This window comes from Lithobates pipiens, unplaced genomic scaffold (assembly GCF_037356315.1).
Source record: "Lithobates pipiens isolate NorthernLeopardFrog02 unplaced genomic scaffold, aLitPip1_a1.2 Scaffold_16, whole genome shotgun sequence".
Classification (NCBI taxonomy): Eukaryota; Metazoa; Chordata; class Amphibia; order Anura; family Ranidae; genus Lithobates; species Lithobates pipiens.
In genome coordinates this window covers 571435437-571459119 of record NW_027507748.1, presented here as the reverse complement: position 1 = coordinate 571459119, position 23683 = coordinate 571435437, and the positions used below count along the sequence as shown (strand labels likewise).

The 23683-nt window shown below is 44.7% G+C and overlaps 1 protein-coding gene and 1 long non-coding RNA gene across 6 annotated transcripts in view; one reads left to right on the top strand and one right to left on the bottom strand.

The window, feature by feature from the left end:
* Window positions 1-589: 589 nt before the first annotated feature.
* Window positions 590-15110, bottom strand: LOC143983712 (uncharacterized). Of its 2 annotated transcripts, none has more exons than XR_013274633.1 (3): window positions 15001-15110; window positions 7173-7522; window positions 590-2212 (listed from the first exon to the last, which is right to left on the bottom strand). It is a non-coding gene; the product is annotated as an uncharacterized LOC143983712 (long non-coding RNA). The 2 variants fall into 2 exon arrangements; XR_013274632.1 differs by having other exon boundaries at window positions 590-2179.
* A 138-nt stretch (window positions 15111-15248) lies between these two features.
* Window positions 15249-23683, top strand: part of ATF1 (activating transcription factor 1) — a 41428-nt gene continuing 32993 nt past the window's right edge. For 2 of the 4 annotated variants that reach the window (XM_077483726.1, XM_077483724.1), the window contains exon 1: window positions 15249-15388. The gene's annotated coding sequence lies outside the window, so the exon portion shown is untranslated. Of the gene's footprint in view, window positions 15408-23683 lie in introns of all 4 variants that reach the window. The other 2 variants (XM_077483725.1, XM_077483723.1) reach the window with 1 other exon arrangement.

The window sequence follows — 23683 nt, the reverse complement described above, 5'->3', positions numbered from 1 at the left end:
ATCACATGTACCCTCCCAAAAAAAAAAAATACTTAAGCATCACACACCAAACTGAGCATGTGCAGAGTGCCCCCAAGGCTCTGGAGATGGATTGGGGACTGGAAGAAAGGGAGGAATGGGGAAGACTGAATCAAACAGCCTTTTTACACAATGCAGAGGATTAACCCCCTTAGGTTTCACAGCGAGTATAGCAAGCATGCTTTACCGCATATCTAGACTGATTTTACTGTTGTGGACTTAGTAACAGTTTAACAGGGCATCCATGCAGTAAATATTTCTCCAGGTTCCAGCTGCCTGTAGTATGGGACATACTTCATTACAGGTAAGTTAGCTCACTAAAACTACAGAAAATGTTTTTTTGGCTAAACTTCAGCTTTGTCGTTCTACCAATTATTTGCCTGCATCAAGCCTAATTATTGAGGATGTGCAGTATGTAAAGAAAACAAGTAAAAGGGAACAAGAGAAAGGAATGGAGTAATATGCAAAAGAGTGAAGTGGTAGAATCGAACTGTCATATTTGTATCTGTTAATAAATGGAGGAGTTGAGGATAGCAGATCCTCACAGTAACCTGCTATAGAGACACCAGAGTTAAAGGAAAAATATATACTTTATTGAAAACAGTGTAGCAAAAAGTAACATTAATCACTTCAGCCCCAGAAGGATTTACGCCCTTCCTGACCAGGCCATATTTTCCGATATGGCACTGCGCTGTTTTAACTGACAATTGCGCAGTCGTGTGACGTGGCTCCCCCCACAAATAGAGCTTTCTTTTGGTGGTATTTGATCACCTCTGCAGTTTTTTATTTTTTGCGCTATAAACAAAAAATTCAAACGTTTTTTACTATTTTTTTTTTTTAAGAAAAACATTTTTCAGCAGTTTAGGCTGATATGTAATCTACATATTTTTGTTAAAACAAAAAAAAAATCGCGATAGGCATAAACTGGTTTGTGCAAAAGTTATAGCATCTACAAAATAGGGGATAGATTTATGGCATTTTTATGTCATATTTAAATGTGTTCCCTCAGTGTGTGTTCTAACTGGGGGGGGGGGGGGGGGGAGACTGATCTATGTTCCTGTATACTAGGAATACACAATCTGTCTCCACTCCCCTGACAGAATCCTTGTTCTGGCTCCATCAGGAGTGATCGCGTGTGCCCAGCAGACATCGCAGCCGCCGGGCAAGCGCATCAGCTCCTCAGTAATGCTCTGGGCAGGTGCATGAGCTCCTCAGTACCACAGTGGGTGTGCATGTGCCCCTCTATACCCCTTAAAGCGGCCGCTGTACAGCTATGGTGATTTGCGCAGGGGAGCCATTCTGTTGCTGTCAAGTGTTTAAAATAAAAATATCACACTACCACAAAAAGATAACAGTGTCAATGTGGATACATAGAGCTGCTAGCAGCACACCTCAATCATGTACGTCTTTTATTCACACCACCAAGACATGGAGGGGGAAAGGAATTGAACTTCAATGGAGCTGTATGGTGTAAAGCACAGATTGCACAATAAAGATTGCAAACAAGTAATCACTGCTAAGATGCCATGTATAGGTTGCTGTCATTGAATGGTCACCCTAAGGACCGTTAGTGCCTGTAATTCAAGATGGGTGTCACAGAAAGTTGAAGCCTGGATGGATCACTGCTGCAGGATCAACCATGTAACTGTGCAATGAAAAGGCTGGAACTGTACTAGATAGACTGTACAAACGATGAAATCTTCCCCTGAGAAATTCAACTGTCTCTTGCATTGGGGAATGTATAGGCAGATCAGGTGTCAGTAAGTCCATTTAATGAAGACAGGAGGAGGTATAAGAGAACCACCATTGCCAAACCTTGGAAGGTAAGATCTTTACTGTCGGTGAGATGACGCCTTTGCTTTCATTGTCTGTCAGTTCCGTAATAATGCAGATAGTTCAGCCAAATAAACAGTTTGTTGTTTCCCGGCTAGTGTAGATCCTTATCCAACGGCTATATTATCAGCATGGGTGTCTGTATAAGCAGCTCTCTGACTATGGTGATGTCACGCTGACATGTTTTGCTCACCAATGAGCGCAAGCTTCTTTGGAGAAAGGAGGGGCTGGGGGTTGGTGCCTTAAATACCCATTCCTATCATGTTGTACTTGCGTATGACCACCAGATGTCCTCAGCACACACTCCTCAAATGAACACGCATCACATCTGTAACTCAGAGTATTTCCTAAATCACAAGATCTGTTGAATATCAACTTTGTAAATGTGTGTGTGTGTGTGTATATATATATATATATATATATATATATATATATATATATATATATATATATATATATATATATATATATATATATAGATCTCAATAAAGAAAAAAAAATAGATAATGAAAAATATAAAATAGTAGTAAAGCACACATAAATATACCGAAAAATAATATACACATATAATAAAGCGCAGACAGCAGATGGACCAAAAGTACTAGGGGACAATGATCAAACAGAACTAGTGTTCACCACCAGGTGTCATACGGGCCTGAAAATATCTAATTCCTTATTGGTTACATTTCTAAAAATGCAGACAGATTGCATTCTGTATTTAACCCATTTGGCATAAGCTTACCTAAATGTAAAATCCACATTTTCTCTTTTTGTGTGAGTATAACATCAAAGTCCCCTCTTCTAAGGGGGAGATTCAGAACATAGGTTACTTTTAACCAGTCTTAATTACCATCATATAACTGTAGAACATGCAAAGCTAGTGGGCGTTCATTGTCCTCTTTCCTGATACTGCCAATGAGTTTGCCTATCCGGTGAGCATATAAACCACTCGTGTAGTAGAGCAATTTATAAAATCACAGATCTTAAATTGTTTTTCCCCATCCAAACTGGCAAAGACATTCATATTATCTCCATAATCACAGATAGCACATCAACCACATGGATACATTCCACACATTGGGGGAAGTTCAGTAAGCCAATTGGTAGTCTGTGTCAGTCTGAACTCCAAATGGACCAGACGATCTTTTCAGATTTTTGGCACGTTTAGCCACCATCAAAGGGTATGGGCCCACAATCTCACCCAATATTAATGATTTGGTAAGCAAATACCAATGCTGGTTCAAAACTATTTTCACCAAATCTAGTGATCATTCTTGCTGGTGAATTGATGTATGTCTTCTGATCCTGTGTTGTTGGAAGAAGCTCCAATTGATCTACTGTTGTAAGCAATAGTTTTAGCTGTTATGAATGCCTTTCATCTTGATTACTATTGTGATCAGTCAATCACATTTTACAGGATGCTGTGATTGGCCCAGGTACCATGTGCTAACTGTGGGCCAATCACTGCATCACAATAGCAAGCAAAATGGTCATGAATGGAAGTCTTTTGTTGGCATTGTAATTATATGACCAATAATAGTGATCACAATACCTGTCCGCTCATAGTGGCTGGTGTACCGATCACTGTGATCTACTGGTAGCAGGTTTAAAAAAAAATGGATTGACGAGGCTCTGCATGGCTGGATGACATGATTGACAATAGATTTACATCTTGGGATGGTTTTGGGTTTGTCCAAAAATTGTGTGTTTTTTTATTTACATTTTTTTTATTTTTTTGTACTACATACACCATACTCATTCACATAAAAAGGGAGCTCTTATCTAGGAAGTCCCCTTGGTTTGGGGGACAAGGTGCTCTGGTGGGGGGGGTCCTCAATGACAAGAACTATCCATATCAAGGGCATATGGTTCAGGAGCTGGTTCTCACGCTTGTGTTCCCCTTCTTAGCTAATCAGTCTGCATGCCCAGATAAGGATTTGGTATGGATTATGGAGTATTCCAATGTTTTTTTTCTTGTTTGCTTAGTGTCTGGTACAAAATTTTGTGGGACCCCCATATTTTTTTAGTTGTGTTTGAGCACAATATATCAAAATATTCTTTTAACAGGTTCTAATTTTGTACATTCATTAAATACTGAGTTGCCAGGTAGGCTGTAGGAGGCTCGGTGATTTCTAATGGACAGCCCTGGTTGTCCCCAAATAACATCAAGTGCCTGAAGGACTTTAATGACAGGATCACCTGGCATAATTTTAACAAAACAAAAAAATGAAAATATTGAAAACTACTTCTGAAATGACATTAACATCTTTCAAGCTGAAATTAAGGTATGGCAGAAAAACATTTGGTTCAGCTTGGACCAATGTAAGTATGTATGTGTCATACCTTTGGCATCCCCACGGAAGTTGGAAATCACTCTAGTAGGCATTGCTACTATAGTGATCTCTACTAGTAGTGTATGGATCCCTGCTTACTGAACACAGGTGATCTCACTCGGCACGGAAGCCACGCAGAGAACATTTGCGACTGTAGAGTGTTCTCTTACTGGACAGGTGGAGATCACGACATCACTGCCCCGCCTCTCCACCTCGTCCATTCAGATCCTATGTTCAGAGTGCAATAGGGCAGTTGCGCAGCACAAGACCCTGAAGCTAGTAAAGATCACTGTCACACACATGTACGTATATATATATATATATATATATATATATATATTTGCCAAGTTTGACCAATGTATCTGTAAAACTGCAATACCATAAGATCAGCCTTAAAGGATAAGTTCATAATTTTTATATATAATATATATTCCAGCTTCCTTATGTACCAGTTAATGTGCTTCTGTTGCCAAGAGGAAGAAATGTATTCTACAGTCGCTTACCTCGCTGTCTTCATGGCTGTTTGAAAACACTGCTCCATTACTTCTGTCTTACTTCCTGGACTGACTTTAGATCATGACACTGGAAGGAGTTGACCAGCTGATCTCATTAGCACACACCCTGCGTCATCTACCTTTAGCTGGTCAACTCCTTCCTGTGTCATGACCTGAAGTCTGTCTAGGAAGTAAGGCAGAAGTAATGGAGCAGTGTTTTCAAACAGTCATGAAGACAGTGAGGTAAATGTGTGTAGAATGGAAAGCTGTTTTATTTTTGCAAAAGAAGCACATTAATGCTACATTGGTACATATGGGTGCTGGAATTTAGAGAGAAGGGGGAAACCCCTTTACCCTTATATGGGATTTTGGTGAATGTGTTCACATTTACTTTAGAAATATTTGATGGTAAGGGTTGTTTTTTTTTTTTTGTTATAATAACAAACATATACTTCCAATGTGCAGCTTGTTTTGCACAGAGTGGCCTCGAACTTCCTCTTCTGGGGTCCCTCTTTGGCTCTTGCCGCTCCTCCCCAGAAGTGCTCTCCAGAGGGGGTTACCTTGCGGGAGCGCTCCTGAGTCCAGCATTTGGTGTCCATAGCTGCCAAATGTATGACTCGGCCCAGCCCCCGTGCCATTGGATTTGATTGACAGCAGCGGGAGCCAGTGGCTGTGCGGCTATCAATCCAATCACGGGCAAGAACCCAGGGCAGAGAGACAGCACGTCCCCGCCGGGTCAAGTTACAGAGCTCAGGTAAGTAAAATGGGGGGCTGGGGGACTGCCAAAGGTTTACAACCCCTTTTAGAGGGTTTTTTTTTCCCCTCTGCATCCAGAGAACAATTAAAGACATAGAATTTTGTGAATCTCGAACACTGATATGTTACAATTACAGTCGCTGAATTTTCTTGCCGTATACCGTGTGTAAAGTATTTAAACAGAACATATTGTTAAACCAATAAAGATGTTTTTTACATTTATTTGTCTTTTATTCTGTTAAAGCTTAACTCAGAAGTATTAATACAGCCTTATTATAGGCTTCTCCTGCTTTGCAACAATATGGAGGTTTTTATTTACTCAAGCAGTCACAGATTAATTTGTCTGCAATTGAGTGGGACCACTGGTGATGTAATTGCCCCTGTATAGTTTATTGCAATCAGTGGTGATGTGATTACACTGGTTTGCTGTGGGAGGTTCTGGGTTGCTGAGACTTCCGATCTTTTCCTCCCACTGCATAAATTGATAGGTCGGTCTCCGGATCTGCCCTGCCCATTCACACGACTTGTAAAAAGAGCTTGATGTAAATACCCACCTACAACCCCACCCATTGCCATTGCTAATCCCAAAGAGAAAAAGGATGGGATTTTGGGCTCCTTAGTGATCCCTCCTCCAATCTGCTGTTTATGCTGCAATACTGACAATGATGCTGTCATAGCACATTAAAAGATCAAATTCACAGAGAGTAAGTAGCTGTCAGGGCTGGCTTAGCCCTTCCTCCTCTGGGCTGGCCACTCAGCTGTTGGCCAATTGCCAGCTCTCTTCTCTTCCCACAGTTACCAGCTGTTCCCTATGATGCACGTCTGACCTGACTATTTAAAGCCTTCCAGCCCACTCTTTCCTTTGCCTTCACGTTGGTCACATCACAAGGAACCATCTCCTGCTGTTTGTTTCAAGACTGGCTTTCTGACATCCCTCCTGGCTTCTTATCCTGCTTGCAGTTGCTCTCCTTGGGTCCCTGATTCTGGACTGGCTGATTACCCGATCTGGTTTATGAACTTTGGACTGGCTGACTACCTGATCTGGCTATGCTTGACTACGCTTTTTTCTATTTACCTTTTTATTAATAAACAAGTGTGATTTGATTGTACTTCTGTCTCAGCCTGTTTCATGGTTCCTGACAGTAGCCTAGGACAGGGGTGTCCAACCTTTTGATCCTCCTGGGCCACACTGGAAGAAGAGGAATTGTCTTGGACCGCACATAAAATACATGAACATTTAGCAGAGCTGATGAGTAGAAAAAGTCAGGTAGATCACACGTTAATGATCACTAATCTAGATAATGTACCTCTCTGAGTATTAAACTTCATTTTTTATGTATATATATCTTTCATTGTAAAAGAGGGAAACCCAAAACTAGTGCGATATGCGACACTATTTTTGATAACCAATAATGATAGTTAATGAGCAGTTTCTCCTGCAGCTGTCAGCAAGTAGGTCCAGCCGCCGGCACCCATTCACTATAGTGGCAGGTCGCCGGCGGCTGCACCCATTCACAGCTCTCTGATAGCTCTCTGCACAGTCAACGATTACCTGCTCTGAATGCAGACAAAGTATCATTATAGGGAATGGGGCCTCAGCCATCCCTACCCTGGGAACTGCTGCTACAATTCGCACCGGCCCTAATCGCTAGTGTGAATGTAGTCTAGGTGCTGTGTGTGTGGGGGGGGGGGGGGGGGGGGGCAGGCCCCTAGATCCAGCCATGCGGCATTTACTCACCTAACGCCGCCGCATTCCATGCTGCTGGTGCTATTGCAAATCTTGCAGCCCCAGCATCTATCCAGATGTGCATTTGTCAATGCAGGCTTCTATGCTTACACGGCATCCCTGGTGTTCCTACTGATGTGAATTTGCCAGGCTTGTCTGGCCAGCTGCTGTACTTGCACCGCATACCCAGCATCCCTACAGACATGAATTTGCCAGGCTTGTCTGTGGCAGCCACTGTACTTGCACGGCATTCCCTACAGACATGAATTTGCTAGGCCTGTGTGCGTTGGCCACCGTGTCTCTCCAGATGTTCTTGGGCCCACACGCCAAACTTTCTGGGAACGCAGGTTGGACACCTCTGGCTGAGGAAAAAGAAAAATGTTTTGTACGTTTTTCCTATTAACCAAATAAAATATAAAACCATGATATACCCCAGCCATCCATACCATTATGACCGCTTATTGGTAAAGTGAATAACATTGATTATATAAATATTATGGCATCTGAAGATGGGTAAGATATTCTATAGTAAGTGAACATCAATTGAATATCCCTTCTGTGATATGTCTGTGCCCAATATTTAACAATCCCCAAACATGTTAACCTACTCTTCAGCAGTTTTATTTATAACAACCCCACACACTGGGGGTGGATTTACTAAAACTGGAGACTGCAAAATCTGGCGTAGCTCTGCATTTAAATCAATCAGCTTCCAGGTTCTGTTGTCAAAGCTGAAGTTAGAAGCTGATTGGCCACTATGCACAGCTGCACCAGATTTGCACTCTTCAGTTTTAGTAAATCAACCCCAATTTGTCAATATATACAAAAAGTGAGAACTTCAAATCTCTCACAGATATAACACTCAAACCTCAAATGAAACAACAATGTTGCAAAACATAAATTATATATAAAAAGAAAGTGCTACAAAATAAACAGTGCAACATCATGAGCTTCAAAATAAATATTCATAATCTCCTTCACATTGCTTGTGCAGAAATACATTTTCAAAGGTGATGAAAAGACAAAAAATCCAATTAGTTCAAACGAAGTATAATTAAATCTGGTCCAAAAATAAAGCCCAGTGAATCTTCATATAATAGTGGCTTCAATCCTTTCGTCCATTCTTTGGAATCTCACCAGAAATATTTGTCTGTCTCATTACAGATCAGGCTAACAGGCTTGTATCTCGCTCTTCTGGTTTAGACAATCCACCACCACACACCTCTGAAGCTGCAGCAATCCTTCACAGCTCCCAAAAGACCACATGGATGAATCAGATCATAAAAAGGGATTTACATCATGTAATATGGTTACCACATTCTTTATTACACATCAATTATTTATACTTGTATCTCAAAATTAAAAAACAAGGTCAGAGACACTTCAGGGGCTCAAACCAGCAAACACTGTAGCAGATAAACACCACTGGCTTCCAGCTGCTCTTTTCTCCCCAGCACTCAAAGCTAAGCAGGACTCGCACTGAACTCCTTCCGATTCAGCCCACTGCAAATAGGCACCACCCCATCACGTTTCGTCCTCTGACCTTGTCAAGGGCAACTTACCAATCCTTAAATGTGGTGGCTGCATTAGGCTTAGTTTACACTTGCAGTTGGAGGGTGGTAAAAATAACGGTTCAGCCATGTTTTTCCTGCACCCCTTAAGCTGCAAAGGGAACTGGATGGGGATGTACACATGCCTTGGCAGCAATATTTTGCTTCACCATGATGCAAAATGATCTCCTGCCAAACGCAACCAATTCAAGTGACTGGAGTAGTGCTGTAACTGCTAGACTCGTGGTTACAGTGTGATGTGTCCATTCAAAATCCCCACTCGGCTATAAAAAAAAAAAAAAAAAAGCATTCTGGAGGCAGCAGTATCTCCTCTTGAATGCCTATCAGCCATGTCTGCTCCAGTCTCTGAAAAGTTATCCACAGTGGATCACTCTTCAGAGAGCAATGCAGGTGTAAATTAACCCTAATGGTTACTTAAAGGGGTTGTAAACCCTTGTGTTTTTTTTTAACCTTAGTGCATCCTATGCATTAAGATGAAAAAACTTCTGTCACTTTATTTTCATCTGGTGATCCAACTGGCAACACTTCCTAGTTTACGGTGTCTCCAATTTGCATGGATGTGCAACAGAGACACCACTGCACAGAAGTATTTTCAGTCTGTGGCAAGAGTAGTTCAATGTGCTAGCAGCATTCGTTGTACTTTAAATAAGCTATTACCATTTCAAGGCCAAACTTCAGATAACACTTTTCAAGGCATTACAGCGATAGTTTTTACTTTTTGAGATAAAGGTTTGACACACAGGATTAAAAACTGACCATTGTACCTGTAACTTTCCCTTCCTCCCCCATTGGGAAAAATAGCAACGTAGTGCATTGTGCACACTGCATCGTAGGGTGGGTGTGGCCAAATTGCACAGTGGGAGGGTCCTAAAGGGGCATTTTTAAATAAACCTCTGAATGCATAACACACAGAGTGCAGGGCTCAGGAGTGCACTACATACAAAATGCAGGATTCAGATGTGCATTACACACAGGGTCCAGGATTGTGCTATGCAGAGGGTGCAAGGTTCAGGATTGTGCTACACACAGGGTGTAGGGTTCAAGAGTGCGTAATACAAAGTGCAAAGATTTAGGAGTGCACTACATACAGAGTGCAGGGTTCAGGAGTGCATGACAGACACACAGTGCAAGGAAGGCGTTATGCACAGTGAAGGTTGTAAGAGTGTATTAAACACAAGGTTCATGGTTTAGGAGTGCATAACACACCACAGAGGGTCCGGGAGTGGATTACACACAAAATGCAGGGTTCAGGAGTACATTACACATTAGGTGCACGGTTGCGGAGTGTGTTACGCACAGAATGCAGTGTTCAGGAGTGCACTACGTCCAGAATGCAGAGTGCAGGAGTGCGCTACTCCTAGAATGCAGGATTCAGGAGTGCTCTACGCACAGGCTGCAGGGTTCAGAAGTGCGTAATACAGAGTACAAAGATTTAGGCCTGCAGGGTTCAGGAGTGTATGGCACACACAGTGCAAGGAAGGCGTTATGCACAGTGAAGGGTGCAAGAGTGTCTTAAACACAAGGTTCATGGTTTAGGATTGCATAACACACCACAGAGAGTTCAGGAGTGCATTACACACAAAATGCAGGGTTCAGGAGTGCACTACCCATAGAATGCAGAGTTCAGCATTGTGCTACACGCAGGATGTAGGGTTCAGGAGTGCAGTGCGTAATACACAGAGTACAATGATTGAGGAGTGCGCTACATACAGAATGCAGGGTTCAGGAGTGTATGACACACACAGTGCAAGGAAGGTGTTATGCACAATGAAGGGTGCAAGAGTGTATTAAACATAAGGTTCATGGTTTAGGAGTGCAAACACACTACAGAGAGTTCAGGGTTGAGAAGGGCATTACATATAAAATGCAGGGTTCAGGAGTACATTACACATTGGGTGCAGGGTTCAGGATTGTGTTACGCACAGAATGCAGTGTTCGGGAGTGCGCTACGCTTAGAATGCAGGGTTCAGGAGTGTGCTATGCCCAGAATGCAGAGCTCTTGAGTACACTACGCCCAGAATGCAGAGTTCAGGAGTGCGCTATGCACAGAATGCAGGGTTCATGAATACACTACACACAGAATGCAGGGTTCAGGAGTATGCTAGGCACAAATTGCAGAATATAGGAGAGCACTATGTATAGAGTACACGCATGTGCTACATACAGAATGCTAGGTTCAGGAGTCCTTTATATACAGAGTGCAAGGTTTAGAAGTGGATATCTCACAATCTAGTTTACAACCAAGCCCCACCCCCAACCCTTCCTTTTCAACAGGTAAGCTCTGATTCGGTAACCATCTTCTTCAGCTATGACCTCTGCACCCCCACAACCCTCATCTTTGCATACTTTTACACACTACTGTGTGATCTGCTTACCTGCTCTGAAAAAATCACTTCTGTAGCACTCCCCAGCAGCTGCCATGTCTCTCCCCCCCCCCACTGAGAGCACACTCATTAGAGGCTCTGTCGCCCCCCACCCAGTGGCCATTGGCTGAGAGCAACAAGGGGCACCAGAATCCGGGCAGTAGGCTCCAAGTCAGCATGGGATGCCTTCCCTGCAGTCCACAAACACACCTATCCAGCAGCTGTCTCTCCCTTATCCTCGCCCTGAGTGAGGACAGTGAGGGTTCTCTGGGAACTGCAGAGAGGAGCACTGGCAGAAGGGCTTCCGTGTAAGTGACGGTAAATAGTGGTGCACACATGACCTGTGCTGGAGGTTCTGGCTGAAAAAAGCCCTGTGTATACACTTTTGCTACATAAAGCTGCCGGCTGGCCAGGCCCCCCTGTTACGTGACGGGGCCCGGGCCCCCTACAGAAGGCCCAGTGGTACCCCCTTATCGGCAGACCTGCCCCTGTAAATTTTAAATGAATCGTCTCAAACCTCTAACTGCTACTTTTGCTGGACAGCTTGGTCTGTTTACCACTTGCTGTCCTTAGGCTGTAGATATATAGCTTCTGGAGCAAGTGGTTACACCACGATCGTGGCTGCAGTTTTTTTTTTTTTTTTTTGAAGGAACTCAGCAGGTAGATTGTTTCAAACATTTTGGAGAACTAACCATAGATCTTCTGTGAATGTAGGCTGCTCGTGAGCAAGGGGCATGTTCCAAAGGCGGGGGGAGCTGAAAAAAACTACACAATACAGGCATGCTTTCTGTCTTTTCAATGTATTGTACCTCTGGCCAGCCAAGGGATGAAAACTGACCAGACAAGAACAGATCATCTTCTGTGCTTTGTGTGGTTAGTTTAGAAAAACTGAGAAAGGTGACTGGTATTATCAACCAGGTAATTCTGATGGAAGAAATACATGAAAATGAAAGAGGCTATGGGGTTGATTCACGAACGGATGTTGCCTGAGATATTTGGGTCACGTGACACATTTAACCCAAATATCTTATGCGATATGAAAAAGGTCAATTATTACAGCAAAAACTAAGAAACACTCAGTAAATCCAGCATAAACCAAATCTAAAAGTCAATTCATAAATAAAATAAAAAAAGTGAACAAAAAACATTTGTTAAATAAGGGTTTGTCTAGCCATGCGGTATTTAACAAAGTAGCTGGTTGTTAAGGAACCAGCACCCGCCAGCGTCCTTAAGAACCAGTGAATAGCTGATTGTTAAGAAGTGGTGTCCTAACAACTATGACTTATCTGCTGTCAGTAGGATGTACTAAACAAAAGGGAAAAAAACAGTGTGGGATCCCCCCTAAATCCATAGGCCTGTCTGGTATGGTTTTTGGGGGAACCTCAAGCCAAAAAATTAATTGGCAAGAGGTGCCTCCCAACATCCATACCCTTCTCCAAGCATACAGGATGGGGGGGGGGGGGGGGGTGGTGGGACAAGCGTGCGCCCCCCACCTCTCCTGAATCATACCAGGCCACGTGCCCTCAACATGGGGGATGCCAGAGCACCTTGTTCCCATGTTGAGGACAAAGGGCCTCTTCCCCACAACCCTGGACTGGTGGTTGTAGGGATATTAGTGGGTGACTTATGTGACTCTGGAAGCCCTCTACATCGTGCCCCTACTCATTCACCAACAAAAATGGTCAAAGTAAAAAAAAAAGGATTTGAAAAGTCCTTTATAAAAAAAAACAAATAAAATGTACCCCAAAGTAAACCCAGCATTTTACTGATCTGTTCACCAGCATATACACTCACCAGCCACTTTATTAGGCATGCCTTGCTAGTATCGGGTTGGACTGCCTTTTGCCTTCAGAACTGCCTTAATTCTTCATGGCATAGATTCAACAAGATGTTGGAAACATTCCTCAGAGATTTTGGTCCATAGTGACATGATAGCATCACACAGTTGCTGCAGATTTGTCGGCTGCACATCCATGATGGGAATCTCCCATTCCACCACATCCCAAAGGTGCTCTATTGGATTGAGATCTGGTGACTGTGGAGGCCATTGGAGTACAGTGACCTCATTCTCATGTTCAAGAAACCCGTGGTGAGATTATTTGAGCTTTGTGACATGGTGAATTATCCAGCTGGCAGGGGCCATCAGAAGATGGGGACACTGTAGTCATAAAAGGGATGGACAATACTCAGGTAGGCCATGGCCTGACTTCCCACAGCCGGTCCAGGCTTGGCGAAACTGCTACCATATGGTCATGATCCACCCACATGCCTGGACCACCACCTGGCTCAGCCTCTCAGAGAGCTGCAAGGAATAGGGAAGGAGGGGTGGGGGAGAACATTATCCACCTAGGTGAGCATGATTTAAAAAAAAATTATTCCCATACTTCTCTTTTAAATGATGTTCAATTGATACTAAGGGGCCCAAAGTGTGCCAAGAAAATACCCCCCCCACCATTACACCACCACCAGCCTGAACTATTGATACAAGGCGGGATGGAGCCATGCTTTCATGTCGTTTACACTAAATTCTGACCCTACAATCTGAATGTCGCAGCTGAAATCGAGAGCCATCAGACCAGGCAATGTTTTCCCAATCATCTATTTTCCAATTTTCATGTCTGACCTCTGACATCAGCAAGGCATTTTTGTCCACACAACTGAAATTCACTGGATATTTTCTCTTTTTTGGACCATTCTCTGTAAACCCTAGAGATACAGTCCAAAAACACAAATCAAGGTATTTACCACTCCAGGTGCTATCACTTGTGTTCACACCGTCCTAGTATATAGGAGTTGAAGGGTGCCGGCTCAGCAAAGTCAAATGGCACAAAAAAGGACAGCTGCACTCCAAAATAATGCCTTTATTGAATAAAGCTTGATCCATACATCAATCAGAAACACAGGTCCAGGCGATACTGACGTGTTTCGCACCGTTAATGGCGCTTGATCATAAGTATGATCAAGCGCCATTAACGGTGCGAAACGTGTCAGTTATCACCTGGACCTGTGTCTCTGATTGATGTATGGATCAAGCTTTATTCAATAAAGGCATTATTTTGGAGTGCAGCTGTCCTTTTTTCTGCCATACACCCTAGAGATGGTTATGTGTAAAAATCCCAGCAGATCTGCAGTTCTTGAAATTGACCAGCCCGTCTGGCACCAAAAACCATGCCATGTTCAGAGTCACTTAATTCCCCTTTCTTCCCCATTCTGATGCTCAGTTTGAACTTCAGCAAGTCGTCTTCACCACATCTAGATGCCTAAATGCACTGAGTCATTGCCATGTGATTGGCTGATTAGCAGTTTGTGGTAGGAGTGATTGAAGAGGGGGTTACCTAATAAAGTGTCCAGTGAGTATATAGTGAGTTATGGTATATTTGGTTGTTTCTTGCACTATTGTTGGTTCATATATATATATATTTTATTATTATTATTATTTGCAACAGGTTTCTGTATAGACACTGAGTGTTACTTCTGTATAGGTGTAAGATTTTATTTAGGTTATTATTACCAGGCACAGATTTTTTTTTTTTTTACTTTCAATCATTTTTATAATTATTAGTATTGAAGACTAAGAATAAGCGGGAGCAATGTACACAGCACAGCAGCCCTTTGTGTTTGTTTATGTACATATTCTAGCAGGGGCGTGTTTGTGGTAAATAAGAAAATATGTGTAGACATGAGGCCTAATAGGAGTGAAGTGGTGGTAGAGATCCATGTAGGGACTCGGCACGCAGGGGTTAATGTCCACAATGACTAACAGGCAGCTGTTGTCCCGCAGCGTGAGGTAAAAAAGTATGATGTCACCCTGACTACAAAGCATGCCTGCCGGTTACTACCGCCCCTCTTCCTGGAAAATGGACTCCTCCCTCTCTAACAAATACCCCACTGTGAGCTAAGCTGTACCTGGAGCTGTACCATTATTCACATAAAAGGAGGGGGGACTCGCTCCGTCCTCGCACCAGTACTCTCCCCATCCCCCATGTTTCCAGGCGAGCGCTAAGCGGAAGAGGAACTTACTCCCGCCCTTCTCTAGCAGCACGTCACCGTGGGGGTGACGTCAGCGGCTACGCTGACGTCAGGGCAGAGGCCTACCGGACGTCGTGGTGGGTGTCCCCCCCCCTCCCTACGCTGATGAGGGCGCTCTGTCCTGCCTGGAGTCGGCCCTGCTGGCTGAGGCGGCTGCTCGGTAGTGTGTGAGCGTCTTCCTGTGACGGGATCCGGGCAGGAGGCGGCTCCCCGGGGGGACCCGAGACGTTGAACCCGGTGATTGGCTGGAGCGGGTCCCTGAGCTGTGAGTTCACAGGACGCAGGTAATTAGAGCAAAGCGCCTGGGCGGAGGAGGAGCGCCGAGCGGGGACAACACCTGGCCGCCTCACCGAGCTCCTCCGCTCTGCTTGTGTCATAGTGGAGGGAAGCGAGGTCACCCTATTGTGTGTGGGGGAGGAGGGTGTATAGATTTGTGTCTTCTTATCCCGCTCAGGACACTTACCTGCAATGAGTTGGTATGTTCTCCCATCACTTTCCCTCTACACTCCTCAGACATGCCCAAAGGTTCCACCCTCCCCATAAAGTCATACATGTTCCATACGGAGTAATAATCGGATTGTTTGTATCGGAGGCTGCAGAGCATTGTTGTCCCCGATCAGTGGAGCACTTCCTCCAGACCGGGCCCTCCATCACAACCCTCTTGGGGAAGTACAAATACACTAAATGTGTTTATTCCTTCCTTCCAATTATGATTAAATACACAGTCAGTTCTTTTTGTTTTTGCCATCTGTGTCCCATTGAGGGGATTTGCCTTCACTTCCTGTCCCATAGCCAAACAGGAAGTCAGAGGAAATCTCTCCAAATGGTGACACCAGATCTAGCATCCTCATTGGAAGATTTCCCCTCTATTCCTGTTGTAACGAAAACCCAAAACTTGGGCTTTATTTTCTTATTTTGGGGGATAACTGTAAACTGGACAATTGGAGAGGGTGACACTTGTTGAAGTGATTGTAAAGTCTTTTTATTTTTTTGTTAAAAATAACAAACATGTTCTCCCTGATTCTCCTCGGGCCCCTCTTCAGGGATCTTGGTCCCTCCCCTCCCTTTGAGCGCCCCCCACAGTAAGAAGCTTGCTATGGGGGCAGCCAGGCCACAGTTCTGTGTCCATTCAGACACAGAGCCGCAGCCTCATCCTGCCCCCTTTTTCTCCTCATTGGCTGGCTTACTTTGACAGCAGTGGGAGCCAATGGTGTCGTGCTGCTGTGTCAGCCAATGAGGAGGGGAGTCCTGGGCAGCTGAGACACTCCTGCAACATCACTGGATCTACATGGGGTGCAGGTAAGTATGAGGGGGTGGGGCTGCTGCACACAGAGGGCTTTTTCTCTTAGGCCTCTTTCACACTGGGGTGGGGCGATGTCGGCAGTAAAACGGCGCTATTTTAGTGGCGGTGCTCGGCCACTAGTGGGGCAATTTTACCCCCTGCTAGCGGTTGAGAGAGGGTTAAAACCACCATAAAGCGCTGCTGCAGCATCGCTTTGCCGTGCGGTATAGCTGCGCTGCCCCATTGATTTCAATGGGCAGGATCGGTGTATACACTGTTCCTTCACTGCTCCAAAGATGCTGCTATCAGGACTTTTTTTTACCGTCCTGTCAGCGCACCGCTCCAGTGTGAAAGCCCTCGGGGCTTTCATACTGGAGACACAGGAGCCGCTCTTTCAGGGTGCTTTGCAGGCACTATTTTTAGCGCTGTAGCGCCTGCGAAGCACCCCAGTGTGAAAGGGGTCTTAAGGCATAAAATGCCTTAAGATAGGGGTGACCCACCGAGCCCTCTGATATGGCCCACGACATCCTGCTCTGGGCTGGCAAGCCCAAATTGAGACTTGCCGATCCACCATCCCAGAGCGTGAGTGTTGTAAATGAAGCCAGCAGTAGAGGGAGTAGAGCTGCATAAGCCAATGCGTCCTGTATAGCACCCCCTCCTGTCGCAGGCAGAGTGATGCCAAATGCATTCTGCCAAGCACAGCAGCAGTTGGCGATACCTGAATGAAAGACGGTTATTAAAGCTAAGTTTGTTACTAAAATCGCAGGGTGTATACGGTATGGGTATATCTATTCTGCAGTGGTTACTGGGCTGCTTTCATACTTGCCTACAGGTGCAGTGTAGTTTACCTGCGGGTTACCTGCACTGTGTCATAGACTTCTATTATTACCTGCAGGTTTAGTGCGCTTTCAGAAAGTACACCACACCTGCAGGATATAATAGAAGTCTATGGCAAAATGCAGCTAACTTGCAGGAAATCCATGGGTGTGCTGCATTGCACACGTGGTGTGGGTGAACTGCACCGGTGTGAAAGCAGCCTGAGGCCCCTCTCACGCGACTGGTCTGACCTAATCAAACTCTCCATTCACCTCTATTGAGCAGCAGACGTAAACAGACATTTTTATTTCTACCCGTTGACCTACAATCTGATCTTCAAAAAAAAAAAAAGTGATCCGCTCCCTTCCGTCTGGGTGGATCGGTGGGCCAATAACGTAGAGCAGGCTGTGTCCATGTTCGCAGCGCATAAGCAGAGTGGACACAGACCTGTCATCCACCTGCGACCAGATACCAAGCCGCTTAAGTGGTCATCAGTCTTCCAAAGGTTGGGCACCCCTGCATTTCTTCTGCCTTTACAACCGCTTAGTCACCTAAACCAAAAAATGTAACCCCCTTTCTTATAATGTGCAGTATCTGTGTTTTGTAAACCTTATTCTGAATAATACCTTATTTACAGCGCCACGGGGCGCCCATGTGAACTGCCGGCGATTTCCCTCCTTGTTCCAAACACTACAGTGGGAGGGGCTGTATTTTCCCACTGACCTCAGCCAGGAGGAGAGCGCCGGTGTCCTGGCGAACTGTCCCCCATTGGATAGTGTCCGCCCTGTATTGCGCAGGCGTAGTACGGAGGACAAAGGAGACGTCAAAAGTCACTGAACAGCTATTCATGAGCTGTACATGGCGCATGCGCAATTAACACTACATTGTACCATACGCTCCCAATGCTCGTACAACTCTGCAAGGGGCGGATGCATACGGAAGATGGCATCCACCCCACCGTATGAGCTCTGCCCATCTTCTGTATGCATCCGCTCCTTGCAGAGTTGCACAAGCATCGGGAGCAGGTGGCTCAATGTAGTGTTAATTGCGCATGCGCCGTATTCAGCTCATGAACAGCTGTTCAGGTTGGGAGACTTTTGGCATCTCCTTTGTCCCCCGTACTGCACAAGCACTGCTCCTGCGCAGTACAGGGTGGACACTATCCGATGGAGGGACCTTTCTCGTCAGAACACCGACAGGTCACTTGAGCGCCCCGTGGCGCTGTAAATAAAGTATTTTGCGGGAATCATTTCTACAAAACTGATTATTTCACATTATATCTACCTTGTAAGAAAGGGGATTGCATGCTTTTGTCACTGATAATTTTAACGGGGGTAGAGCTGCCCGTTTGATGGGGAGGATATGGCTAACACAGACACATGGAGCTGACGGGCAGAGAGAAGGAAGAGCAGCGGGGATGATGGAAGACATAAACTGACCACGATGATCAGGTTTTAGCAGCCATGATTATTGTGGTCAGCACACCAAGGGGGACTCAGGAACTGGCAGGATCAACCAGTTTTTTTTTTGGAACACGGAGAGGGACAAATGACATGGCTCACACACTGCTGTCTATCCTACTGTAAAGGATCAGGATAATTTCTTTTTATGGGTTACAAACACTTTAACCAGCTAAACCTCAAGAAGATTTACCCCCCCCTTCCTGACCAGGCCGTGTTTTTTGTGATAAAGCACTGCATTGTTTTAACTGACAGTTACATGTTAGTGCGACGCTGTATCAACATTTTTCTTCTGGTGTTATTTGATCACCTCTGTGTTTTGTATTTTTTGCGCTAGAAACAAAAAAATATATTTTTTTGCTATAAAACATATCCAATAAAAAAATGGAAAGAATCGAATTGCTTTAAATTTAGGCTAACATGTATTATGCTACATATTTTTTTGTAAGGAAATCCCTATAAGCTTATATTCATTTTTTTTTTTTTTAGTAATGGCAGCGATCAGCAACTTAATAAGTGGTACTGCAATACTGCAACAGACTTTCTGAGACTAACTTACACTTTTTTTTGGGGACCAGTGACACTACTACAGTGATCAGTGCTAAAAAAAAAATGCACTGTCAGTGTACTAATGACATTGGCTGGGAAGGGGTTAACTGTGTGCCTAGCTAGTGTTTGTGTACCATGGGAGGTGCTTTTACTAGGGGAAGACATGGATCCTGATCCATGCTTTCCCTCCTGACAGAACGGCCAAATGATCGTCTGGTGCTGGTAGACATAGAGTCTGCAGTACTCAATGATAGACTCCCACATGCACGTATGCTTGCCCCCTACCCAGGAGAACAAGATCACCTGCATATACGTGATCCGGTGCACAGCTACTGCCCTGTAGCAGTAAAACTGCTATAGGGTGGACAGCAAGGGGTTAACAAGGGAACAGGCATCATTAAAACCCTGACAGGCATTCTAATCCCTCTGCAAACTATACAAAACTAAAAAAAAAACTTTTGCCTTTTAGTTGTACTTTCAGTTGTGGAGCTGGGAGAAGGATCTATAGGTTAGCAGTGCACTGATGACACCGCTCTTGTGAGAACGCGGTGGAAGATGGGACTTGTTGTATCTTCATTCACAGATTACTGTAGGTGAATGATATGGCTGTGTGGGCAAGGTCTCGTATAGCGGTGACGGAAGTCGGCAGGAAGAACCTTCACATTCTGTCTCTATCAGTTGGGGGTGGTAAAAACAGACGACTGAGCTATGTTCAGAGAGCATTTGGCAGGCAAATGTTGCATCCCTTCCTCAGGCTGGGTTCACATTAATGCAATGCCAGACATTGCATGTGATTCGCATTGCTGTGCACATCACATACAGATTGCATGGCTGAAATTGCATCACATTCAAACTGAAATGGTGCAGGATCCTGTTTTTGGTCCACACTGGAATCGGATCGCATGGGTGTTCAGACCCATCTGATTTGATTCCACAGTTTGCTCTGCCTTCTGCGAACCAATTTGGGGGTGTCATTATCTTTCTATTGACACCCGCAGCTGTACGCAAAGCGCAGAGTGAACTGTCTGCAAGTCAGATGTGAATTGTGCTGGTTCCCACATCGCACAAGTGTGAACCGAGACGCACTGGCTTTTTTTAACCCCTCAGCCCCAGTTCACACTTGTGCATTTGGCAATGCGATTTCACAGTGCGAATTTGCATTGCAAGTGAAATATGCCAATTGAGGGTGTTCATATATATTCGGGTGATTCGCACTACAATTTAAAAAAAGGGTCCTATGCGAGTTTGGCACAGTGTGATCCGATTTTCTTGAGAGATTAGAGAGCTTTGAAACTCGCATGGAAACTGCATTGCTGAATCGCAGGTCAAACCACACCAGTGAACTGGGACTAAATGTTGAACTACTGCACCACTACCGTGTGAATTGTGTGCGGTTGCAGTGCTGCTTCATTTGCTTGAATGGCTCTCACTCAGCAGACAGCAGTGCTCAATGAACACGATGGGTATAATTCTGCCACAAAGCACCAAGGCAAATGCGCACCCCTGGCCCCAGCCTTTGCAGTTCAAGGGGAAGTAGATTGGGGGTAGAAACATGGCTCAACTATGTTTTACCCCCCAACTGCAAGTGTAAATGGGCCCTAAGGGCTTGTTCACCCCTGTGGTATTTCTTTACTCCCCTCTCAAATCATCTGTGGGTGATCACTTTTCAGAGGGGGGTTGACAAGGGGATGAGAGGTGATATTTCAACTCCATGCCTTTTTTAACCCTGAGAAGCATGCCGCGCCATGCTGTAGCCAAATGCATTGGTCTTGTATGTGTTGTGTTCAGCAGTGGTGCTGTCCTCTGAATGAGACATGGGGTATACTTTTTACCAAGTCATGTCTACAACTCCATCCAAGTGTTGTTGCAGCTTAAAGCGGAGTTCCACTAGTTATTGTGTTTATTAAAAGTTAGCAGCTACAAAAAGTGTAGTGACTGACTTTTAATAAACGCACACTTGCCTGTCCCACAATCCAGAGATGCGACTGCCCGAACCCTCGCCATTCTCTGGCGGTGTGGGCACCTGGCTGTTACCGCTTGCGGCTTCACACCCGGGTATGCATGCACAAGTCGCGCTGTGCCTCCTCAATGACTGGGCAATCTTCTGGGACCCCTGACGTGTCCCAAAAGATTGCAGGGAGGGAGGGGGAGAGGAGGACTTCTGCTTGAGTCGCTTTGGCGAACCCGAGCTGAAGTCGGAGCTGTCAAAACTAGGTACCCACTCTGAACATAAAAATGACATGCCAAACGTGGCATGTAAGGGGGTGAGGAGTCCTTACAGATGATTTAAGGGAGGAAGGGGAGTTGTTGAAGGGCGATAAAACCATCCGCCCAACCGTCTATTTTTACCACCACCTGTGTTAAAAAAAACCTAAAACACAAAACTGAAAGCACATCAGCTTTGTGCAGAATTTTCAATGGATGTCGTTTTTAATGGGGGGGGGGGGGGGGGGTGGCCATAACACTGACTATGGGAGATACAGGCATGTCATGCATCGGCACAATGGCCTGTATCTCTTAGCAGAAATCCCAGGGATGCAAACCTACCCCACCAGCATAGATCTGCTTTCAAATTGACATGGTCAGTTTAACAATGGGAACCGAAAAACTTTCCAGGCTGTATTTATTACTGTAAAAATAAGGCAGCACATAAGGATCATTCACTTTTTGGGGTAACATGCATCATTCATGGACAGAAATATCTGGGAACCCTGTGTGGGACCAGGTTATAAAGAAGTGCATTGTGTGTAGTGGCTGCACGCAGAAGATCAGCCGTTTCTATTGTCCGATTGTGGAGCCCTTGCCCATGTTACCGTGCCTAGTATGAGCAGGGCACAAGTTCACTTTAAAATGGGCATTGCTGTAAATGCAGAGTCTGCTTACCTCGCAGCCCCCCTCAATTTTCAAAAAGATCAGTGGAAGCAATCAATAGAACGTTTGCTGAAAAAGGTAAAAAATACATACCATGTAACCTGGCCTCTGGCTGCCATATTGTAGGTGTTGAGATGACTGGGCCTGACCATTGGATCATGGGAAAGCTGGGGATCCAGTATATCGGGGGAAGATTATCCAGCATTATGTTGGAGTCTGTTCTCATTATATTAGGATTCTTCATGAAGGCCCAGTGACACCTTCCTTGTGTGTAAGGGGTGTGAGTGGACATTGTATTTTCATACAAATTCTGCTATAAAGCCATGATAATAGGAAGTGTTGCATTAAACTGGGAGTATTGTCTGCTTTTATCAAGCTGTCCATTGTCACCTAAATTTGTCCCAAAGCTTTAAACCATAACATATTATCACACAACAAGGAGATCAAAGTTTGCTCACTGCCACAAAGTACAGTTAACCCCATTGTTTAAAAATTACACATCAGTTAGCCTTATTCTTCTAATTGTCTTCATTTCTATTTTTCTAATCATGTTATCCATACTTTTAAGTTCCTGGAGTTTCCATGGCCATCCGCGTGTGCGAGTAGGGCACGTATCGGCATGGTCATGTGTACACATTTGTTTCTGCTTCTTCTGCTCTCTTCTCTTCTGGGAGTTGTAGCCTGCTGATGTCAGTGCTCTGCTAACTGGCATATATACTTGTCTCAAAAAGGGGCTTGCTGAGGAAGATGACAAAATTGTGCTTGGGGGTCATACACACAGGTGTTCAATAATCTGAATTCCGTAATATATATGGTTTTGAGCACAGCAGTATTGTCTTCTGTGGGCTCATGCAGACTGGTCTGTATTGGTCCACTGTGTAAACCAACAATTCAAAATTCAGAATTTTGGGGCATAAGGATCGTATTTTGTGATGTACGCAAGTAAACATTTGTGCATAACAGTACAAATGTACTCTTTTGGAGCCACCTGTGTCCCAGCAACCTATCTGCTGCACATATGTACACCTATGAGCCATAATATTATGGCCACCCACCATAACTCGCCACAGCATGGGTGCCACTAGACCTCTGAGGGTATACTGTGGTATGTGGCACCAAGCCGTCAGTAACTGATCTTTTAAGTCAGGGGTAGGCAACCTGGGGCCCTCCAGCTGTTGCAGAACTACAAGTCCCATCATGCCTCTGGGAGTAATTGTAACTGCCAGCCTTGCAGTGCGTCATGGGAAATGTATTTCCACAACAGCTGGCGAGCCCCAGGTTGCCTACCACTGCTTTTAAGTCCTGTAAGTTGCGAGGCAGGGCCTTCATAGACCAAACTTGTTTTTCCATCACTTCCTACAGATGCTCGATTGGGTTGAGATCTTGAGAATTTGAAGGCTAAGTCAACACTTCAATCTTTGTGTTCTTCAAACCATTCTTGAATTCATGAGACCAGGTCACCCTCTTCTATTGTTCTGTGGTTCAGTTCTGATGCTCGCATGCGCGTTTAGCTGTGGACACGGGTCAGCATGGGCACACTGAGCGGTCTGCGACTACATAGCCCATACCATCAAACTGCAAT